Genomic DNA, 8,985 nt, shown 5'->3' with positions numbered 1-8,985 from the left:
CTGCAATGCATTTGAGGTCGTCACTACTTCTACTTATACAAATTTATTTAACATTGTTATATGTATATGTAAATACATATAACAATGTTAAATATTACTATTTCAGCCGTTAACTGTCCACTGCTGGACATAAGCCCTCCCCATAAGGGAAGTTTTACCAGTAGTTGTCACGCTTGGCAGGTGTGTTGGCAACCGCAGTTAGGCCTTTGAGGATGTTATAAGAGGGACGCTGCTGCCCGTCCCTCTTCCTCCCTTAATCGGTTCTTACGACACCCACGGGAAAGGAAGGGGTGGCTCATTCTATGCCGGGGTGCACAAGGCAATGTTAAATATTACACCATTGGGGGAAAGGGATTGTTAGCAATGGAGTTTGACAGCCCCATTGCTAACAATAGGCCCTATTAGGTTGACCTCCACGTGGTTCCCCCTGGAAACCATCGTGGTTAATTCTTGTGGACTTGTCACGATGGGCTAACTGACCTGCTTCATCCTCACCTATCATCTTTCACTGGTGCCCCGCCGGTGTATTCCGATAGCGCGGGTGGGGTTACCATTCCTTTATCACCCATAAAAAAAATATTACACCATAATATATAACATTGTAATTATAGCATTAAATAACAGTCTTCTCTTTTGAACTGACCTTCTACTAAATGTTTCAAGAATATACTCGTACTTAGAAAGGATGACTTTGAAAATATTGTAATAATTTCCGCGTTCGGTGCTGTCTGCTGAGAGACGTTACATAAAGTCAAATTTACATTTATTTGACTAACAATTTAAATTATTGTTGTACTGTTTGTTACTTTGTTTTGTTAATTTATAATTGTAAAATTAAAATCAATTTTTGTTTGATATACGTAAAAGCAAGAGCTGAGTTTCTTGTCCGTTCTTCTCAACTGAAATTGCATTCTGAATAGGTAGACTCGTAAAAATGACTTTTTTTTTATACAACTTAGAATGACATACAAGCTGACGGTCCACCTGATGGAAAGTGGTAACCGTCGCCTATAGACATGAGCAGTACCCTGGACATAACAGAGTATACTGTTGCGCCCATGATATCCCCCATGCGTTACTATTCCTGAGTACTCAGATGTTATATCTCTGTACCCTGTAAATTCACGCCATATCCTACCCTTCAAACCGAAACACAGCCATGCAAACACAACTGCTTCACGGTAGAAACACGAAGGGGACAGAGGTACCCACGCAATCGACATTTGTACAAAGTCTCCCTCTGGTGTTCAAAAATGCTTATAACTAAGTTTGCTTGGCTCCGGTACTTGCAAGAATGTTCCTTATGCCAGTTTATGGGCTTCCCCCATGAACTTTCCACATACGGTTGCCAATCAGCATGCCAAGCGTGGCAACTACTGGCAAAATTCCCCAAGGGGGAGGTCTATGTTCAGCAGTGGACAGATAACGGCTGATACGATTATGATGATTATTCTCTCGGTTCTTCGTTAATGAAAGGTTGTCTGAAACAGATTTCCATAGCGATAAGACCGTCTTTTGTACCTTTATATACATGTATATATTTTAATCTATACGTTGTATTTCACTTTTATTTTCTAATTGTTATTGTATGTTTTTGTGTTTTTGGTTGCAATAAAGAGTTAAATGAATAAACAACTTGGATACAAAATATTCTTATGATTATTGAGTCGGTTATTATTTTTATTAAAATGTTATATGGATACGGGTTTAAGTCAAGTATTATTTTAATTAAATCAAGTATCATTATAATAAAAAAAAAAAAAAACCTTCCAGTAATTAACAATAATTATTGAACTATAATTTTTATATTTTAATAATATTTCTATATTAATTTGCAATTATGTAGTAATTGACAAATGTCCAATTACAAATAAATATGATTATTTAATCCTTAATTAGTATACCGGTTATATCATAATTGGGAAATATCAATTCTTTCTAATTTGTTTGTTCCGTGGTCATGACAGTAGGAAGCGCTCCAAGTAATAATGTATTATCTTATGTGACGACACTAAAACATCATGCAGACATCTAGGTGTCTCTCTAGTGCAGTCTTTCTCAAAGTTTGCGATTTTAATTTCTTTTGGGAGTATGGATACTAATGACCTTTATAGGGACTATAGGTAAACAACTTTAATTTAAAATAATAATTATTATGTAATAATTTGTATGCTTAATTTTGGCAAAACATGGCGTTCTTTAAATGTAAAATAATATAATTTTTATGTACCTATGTTTATACAAATAAAATACTGGTTGATTGAATAATATAATATATACTTAACTAGTCGTTTCCCGTGACTTCGCCCGCGTGAATCAGTAAAGTATCATTACGTTACAATATAATGTACTCGTTTACTAAACCTAATTAGAATTTGTGATTGAGTAACAAACATCCAAACATCCTTACCAACTTTCACATTTAACATATTAGTAGAATTATACTGATAGATACCAGAGGGAGACTTTGTACAAAAGTCGTTTGCTTGGGCACTTCTGTCCCATTCGTGTTTCTACCGTGAAGCAGTTATTTTGCATGGCTGTCTTTCGGTTTTAATGGTAGGGATATGGCAGTGACAGAGGAATAACATCTAAGTCCTCAGGAACGGCAACGCATGGGGGGTATTATGGGTGAAACAGTATACTCTGTTGTGTTCACGGTACTGCTCATGTCTATAGGCGACTGTTACCACTTTCTATCAGGTGGGCCATCAGCTTATTTGCCATTCTAAGTTGCATAAAAAAATGGACTGTATTAAAAAGTGTATATTTATTATATATTTGTCATTCTAAGTTATATAAAAAAAAATATCAAGTTAGATGAAAAGTTTGAGAATCTCCATCGTAGTGGAGACCATACGTCGTGTATGCGAATTACTCCGTCTCACCGACGCACAGTGGGAACTTTGACTCATTTTCATCTCATAAATCTATATCTTCCGTATTAATAAAGATATGTACATGATTTTTTTTTCCTGATAATCTTAAATATATATTCTTTTAAATAATGTATGCTTTGTGAGTAAAAATTTATTTCTAATAGTTATAAATAATATAGGAATACAAGAAATATAAAATTTGTAGACTTACATTTATGTCCTAAGAAGTTTATATAGGAATAAGTAAAAGTATCTGCGTAAAAAACAAAAACTCTTATAAAGATAACTTAGAAGTCACTCAAGAGCTCCTTTACTTCATCAAAAAGTTCTAAATATTTTTTATTGGAAGGTTTTCTTAAACTTGTTATGTATGGGTCAGAGGTATATAAAAGTGCGTGTAGAACATCTTCGTTAGTGGCTACCCTCGAACATTGTCTTGCATGATGAAGCCTGAACTGTTTATAGTCTTTGTTCCGTGACTCTTGAGCATCTTCTGAAAATTACCCAAGAGGCAAGACAGAAAAAGTAACGTATCACACTTTCACGATGAATCAATACCTTGTGATTTTGGCGGATAGCAAGATTCTGTAACTTCACGAATCAACTTGTATGATGGAAACAATAAGCAATTCTTTGCTATCAAACAACTCATCATATTTTCATACTGTGCCTTGTTCAGATCCAATTCTACAAAAATGCTAAGATCTTCATCTTTTGAATATGCTGTTATATGTGCCGGTTCATTAAGAAGATTACTGCGTATTTTACTCTTTTTTTCTGACGGCCATGCTCGTAAAATATCAACGATGAATGCTTCATCTACTTCACCACGTGACCTTAAACCCTGTACATATGAGTTCAGTATGAAATCAAGTCCACAGGTATCAAGCAGTCTCTTGTTTTTCCGTTTCTTTGTACTCTCTGAACTGTCATCGTATCTTTTAGAAGGTCTTCCTCTTTTCTCTGTCAAAGTAGAAGGTTCAGGTTCGCATGTAGTTTTTTCTAGATTTACAGTGAAAATGACATTAAACCAATTGCTATTTTGATTTAAAAACTGTTCTTTCTTTCGACCACATTTCGTATAGCGTTGACGAAACTGAGTTATGAAGGACTTCTAAATACTTGCGATAATTTTTGCTATATTCGCATCTGAAGATTCGGTAATATTATTTCGTACATAGTTTGAGATATAATCACTATAATTTGTATCACTTTCAACAATAAGAGACTTAAGTCGCGTCCGGTACACGAGACTTCACTCATTGCGGAGAGATAAGTAATTAACAATTGTTTAGAAATGACAAATGCTTATAAAGAACTGTAATATTTCATATGTAAATGCACTATTTTATACTTAATAATGATCATAGACGTGTGCAAAATTACTTGATTTAAAAAATTCATCATTATGTGGTTATGCGGTAAAGAATAGGTCTGTATGGAAATGGGAACTAAATACTGTGTGAAATACTTGTTAAAAGTAACGTAAAAGATAAAATATAAAGTAATAATTGAGACAAAAGTATTTTTTTGAGTGTCCAGACAGAGAATCTCAAATAAAGAAAAAAATCTTAATATACGTACTTAGAAAAAAACATTCTCACCATGATATTATACTAGATTTAAATATATTACGCAGTAAAACTGCAAAAAAAAATCTTTTGCCCTCAAATTACATTATATTTCCTAATAAATTAAACCAAAATCAGAACTTCGGCAAGCTTCGGCAACTGTCAAATCTCCAATTGAAAGTTTTAGAAAAGAAAATAATACATATAACGATATATGGATCTTTGGTTAAGTAATATTGTACTAAACTAAATATATTTTTATTTTATAGTAAAGTACACATTCTAAGCATTTTAAAATGGTATCACACTATATGACTTCTATTGTTTTGATACTATAAAATTATACCAAACGAAATTTAAGTTTCATAATTATTTTTGTATTTTTTTCATTCCTTGACTTTAGATGCTCTGTTCTATGAAGTATGAATAGTGATAGATTTGAATCATACTTATAATGATAGAGTAACTCTTTAGCTACAATTTGAGGTATTATACATGCATATCCACAGAGTTTTAGAAAAAGTATTTATGAGATGGCTTTCTTAGGCGAGTTCCCACTGTGCGACGTCTCGCCTTGACTTCGTTTATCGTATGTTAACAACAATTCGCGTCGCGATACACTCTCTAATGTTTTGTAATGAGCTCGCTGCTCAATATTGCGAGTTTTGGTAACATAGTATCTACTTAATCCTCACCAATATTTATTCATTATCCTCGACGATTCTAGTGGCGCAGTAGTGGACACACTGCTTTCTGTAAATGGGGCCCGAGTTTGATTCCCAGTCAGGGCCAATTTAGAAAATGAACTTTTCTGAAGAAAGTCGGTTAAAAAATCCGACATTAGTCGTAGCAAAATCAATTATTTTCATTTTAAAAATTATATTATTTTGTTTTAAAAACTTATCTACTCAATAGTATATTTTAATATATAATTTGGATGTAGAAAAATATATAATGATTATTTTTCTAGTTTTTACGATTATCAGTCACTCTTTCATCCATATGTTCAGATTCAGACATCTCTGTACTAATTTTATCCTATCGTTTTATTGAGAAAATTAAACAGAGTTATTTTTATATTTATTATACTTATTTAATATAATGAATTATATAATATAATGAACCTATTTATTATCTGATTGGATTGAAAAATCTTAGGCCACGATCAAATGTAGACCTAACACGCGATGGGCGTAAGTCTTAATTTAGTATGTTCCATTTGGAAGGGCAATGAACTCCGATCTTTACCGATTAGTGATTTCCATGACCTTATGATTGTTACAATCGACTTAGAAGTTCTAGATTCTGATATACTACTTATGGATATGAATAATCACTTATTGTATATTTGTTACCAGACTTTATACAAAAGTCGTTTGCTTGGGCACTTCTGTCCCATTCGAGTTTTTACCGTGAAGCAGTTGTGTTTGCATGGCTGTGTTTCGGTTTGAAGGGTGGGATATGACAGTGAATTTATAGGGTACAGAGGAATAACATCTGAATCCTTTGGAATGACAACGCTTAGGAGGGATCATGGTCGACACAGTATACTCTGTTATGTTCGTGGTACTGCTATGTCTATAAGCGACGGTTACCACTTTCCATCAGGTGGGCAGTCAGCTTGTTGCCATTCTAAGTTGCATAAAAATAATGGACTGAAAACACTCCCATGATAGAATATTTTTTATAGGAGTGTGTTACCAGTAATATTTAATTAATATTTCTTCCAAAGAAACGTAAGTCGAAAATATTAAAACATTTTGAGTATTCCCTCCAGATGCTATAAGCATATTCCTTTTTAAGAGGGCGGCAGCACACTTGCAGTGCCTTGATTTGCATGATGATGCGGGTACTTACGAGCAAAGGTATTCACTTACTAGTAGAGGAGTCTCATGCGTGTTTTTGCCTGTGTTATATATAAAAAAGTTACTGTAGTAATTGGAACTCGGATGCTTGCTTAACTCAACTTTATGCTTAATTTATAAGTGGTACTTATTTTTAAAAGTTAGAGGAAGTGATTGTAATGGAATTAGTAGTTCCATTGTTAGTAATGCATACTACGAAATTAACTTTCACGCAGTTTTCCTTGGAAAACATCGTAATTAATTCTTGGCGCATTCATCGTGATGAGTCAACAGATTTGACTTTATCTTCATCTATCACAAACTTACTCGTATGCTATCTACGGCTGCGTAGACGTGAACCGATAGTGCAGGCGGGGTTACCATTTCATTTACATTCCATTAAAAAATAGTATTTTTGAATAGAATTTGGAACCTCCTGTATATTTGATGTCTTGGGTTCGATTTACGGTCGGGCTATTTAGGAAATTAAAGTTTCTAAATTGGCTCGAGGTTTACAGTTGAGTGTTATTACTTCCTATCAGATGTTTGCCCTTCACAAGTCACATAGAAAATCATATAAATTTAAAAATATTTAATTTATAATAAATTAATAATACATCAACAATTAATGCTAATAAAATCCAGTAATAAAACAAAATATAATATTAACTGAGACCCTGACCGCTCAAAAGTGACTGTCTGTATATGTAATATATAAAATGTGGTAATATAACATTTTGAACGTCCACTCAGATTCTTAATTTGCATATGCATGCGTCGATAGTATATGTAGATGGGTACTTATAGATATATTGCCTAACTCTTATAATCTTGTGTGACTAGATACAATTCAAAATGTACAAACAGATACATAAGAGTATTAAATTGGGCAAGTCGATCAAGGGCACTCTCGTTGACTATACGTATAGTTGACGCAAATTGATAGTAGATATTTTAGGTGGCTTTATGGTTTTTGATCGATCGACTAGAAAAAGAAGGAGGTTCTCCAATTCGGTAGGAAGGCAAAGGAGAACTTTCTAACTGGAAGTGGTTACTGTGGCCCATAAATATTTATAACACAAGGAAGTTTGTTCAAACCCAAAAAGTTTGTAAAAAATTAGCAAGGGAGGTTGCTGGTACGATACGAAAGTACGATGGTGAATTATTTTTTTTTTGCAATATAGAATGGCACACAAGCTGACAGCCCAATTGACGGAAAGTGGTATCCGTCAACTATAGACACGATTAGTACCAAGGACATAACATAGCAAAAAAAAACATTCGTTGCCGTCCCCGAGGACTTAGGATGTTACGGCTCTGTACCCTGTAATTTCATTACCAGACTTTAAACTGAAACACAATCATGAAATCATAACTGCTTCACTTCAGAAACACGAGTGGGACAGAATTACCCAAGCAGATGAGTTTTGTACAGTCTCTCTCTGGCAATTTAATCCATGTCTGTAGGAGTTGTCATGTAGATCCCAGCATACGAGTAGAATCGGCTACGCCTTTCTTTCCCGTGGGTGTCGTTTTAGGCGACTAAGGAAGATTATAGTGAAGGGATAGCCAGCAGCGTCCTTCGTAAAACATCAGCAAAAGCTAAACTGCGGTTACCAACGTTGGCAGGCAGGTGGCAACTGCTGGTAAAACCCCCCTTATGGGGCTGAAGCTACGTAGTTAACGGCTGATACAACTACTATAGGAGATAGAATTATTCTTGCTTCATGCATATCTAGGAGAGATGGATTACTGGATACGGTCTAATACTGTTAAGATTATGTAGCCCACTATGCTAGAGTGAGTACAGTGTAATTTGAGTTGTGTACAGTAATCATGTTGATGCTTGAGTGCGCTTGGCACTGCATTCGCAAGACCTTGCAGTGTTATACATAATGTGTATAAATTGTATAATTAATTAAGTAATTAATTATTGTACTTAATGATAGACCAGACCTTAATTTAGAACCAGAATAGTCACGCATAGTGCGGTTTCAGAGGTGCATCCTCCCGGGAACCGTTGTGGAATGATCTCCCTGTCGAGGTTTTCCCTAGATACTAACTACAGTATGGGGTTCTTCAAAAAGAGCGCATTAAGGTTTCTAAAGGGTCGGCCACGCGGGCATGACATCCTTTACATCGTTAGTTGTAAATGCGGCTACAAATCCGTATATCCGTAATAAAATATAAATACAGGTATAGACTACGATAACCCTGTTCCCCTCAAACAGGTCGTATGCTTGTTTGCCACCATAGTTTTTTTTTTGATGGGTGAAAATGGTATGGTAATCCCGCCTGCGCTAACGGGATACGCTGGCGTAAATACCAGTGAAGGGTGATAGATGAGAATGAAAACAGGCCAGTTAGCCCATCATGATGAACTCATCAGGAATTAACCATGATAGTTTCCAGGGGGAACTGCGAGGAGGTCGACCTGGTTATATTGCTAGCAATGGGATTCTCAGTCTCCATTACTAACAATCCCTTCTTCCTCTTGCCACCATAGTAGTACAAAACAAAAAAGATATGTTATCTAGTATACGATTTACATATGAAAGTTTGTAAAGTTTGGATAGTGGAAAAAATTATTACTTGGGGAAAATCTTATAAAAAATACTGACATAATATTTTTAAGTAACTTAGAATAAAAATCTTTATAAAAACCTATTTTTTATAAAAGTTCCTGTAGAT

This window comes from Galleria mellonella, unplaced genomic scaffold (genome assembly GCF_026898425.1).
Source record: "Galleria mellonella isolate WM207_F2 unplaced genomic scaffold, CSIRO_AGI_GalMel_v1 utg54, whole genome shotgun sequence".
NCBI lineage: Eukaryota > Metazoa > Arthropoda > Insecta > Lepidoptera > Pyralidae > Galleria > Galleria mellonella.
The sequence above is the reverse complement of the archived record's forward strand: the minus strand, read 5'-3'. Positions refer to the sequence as shown.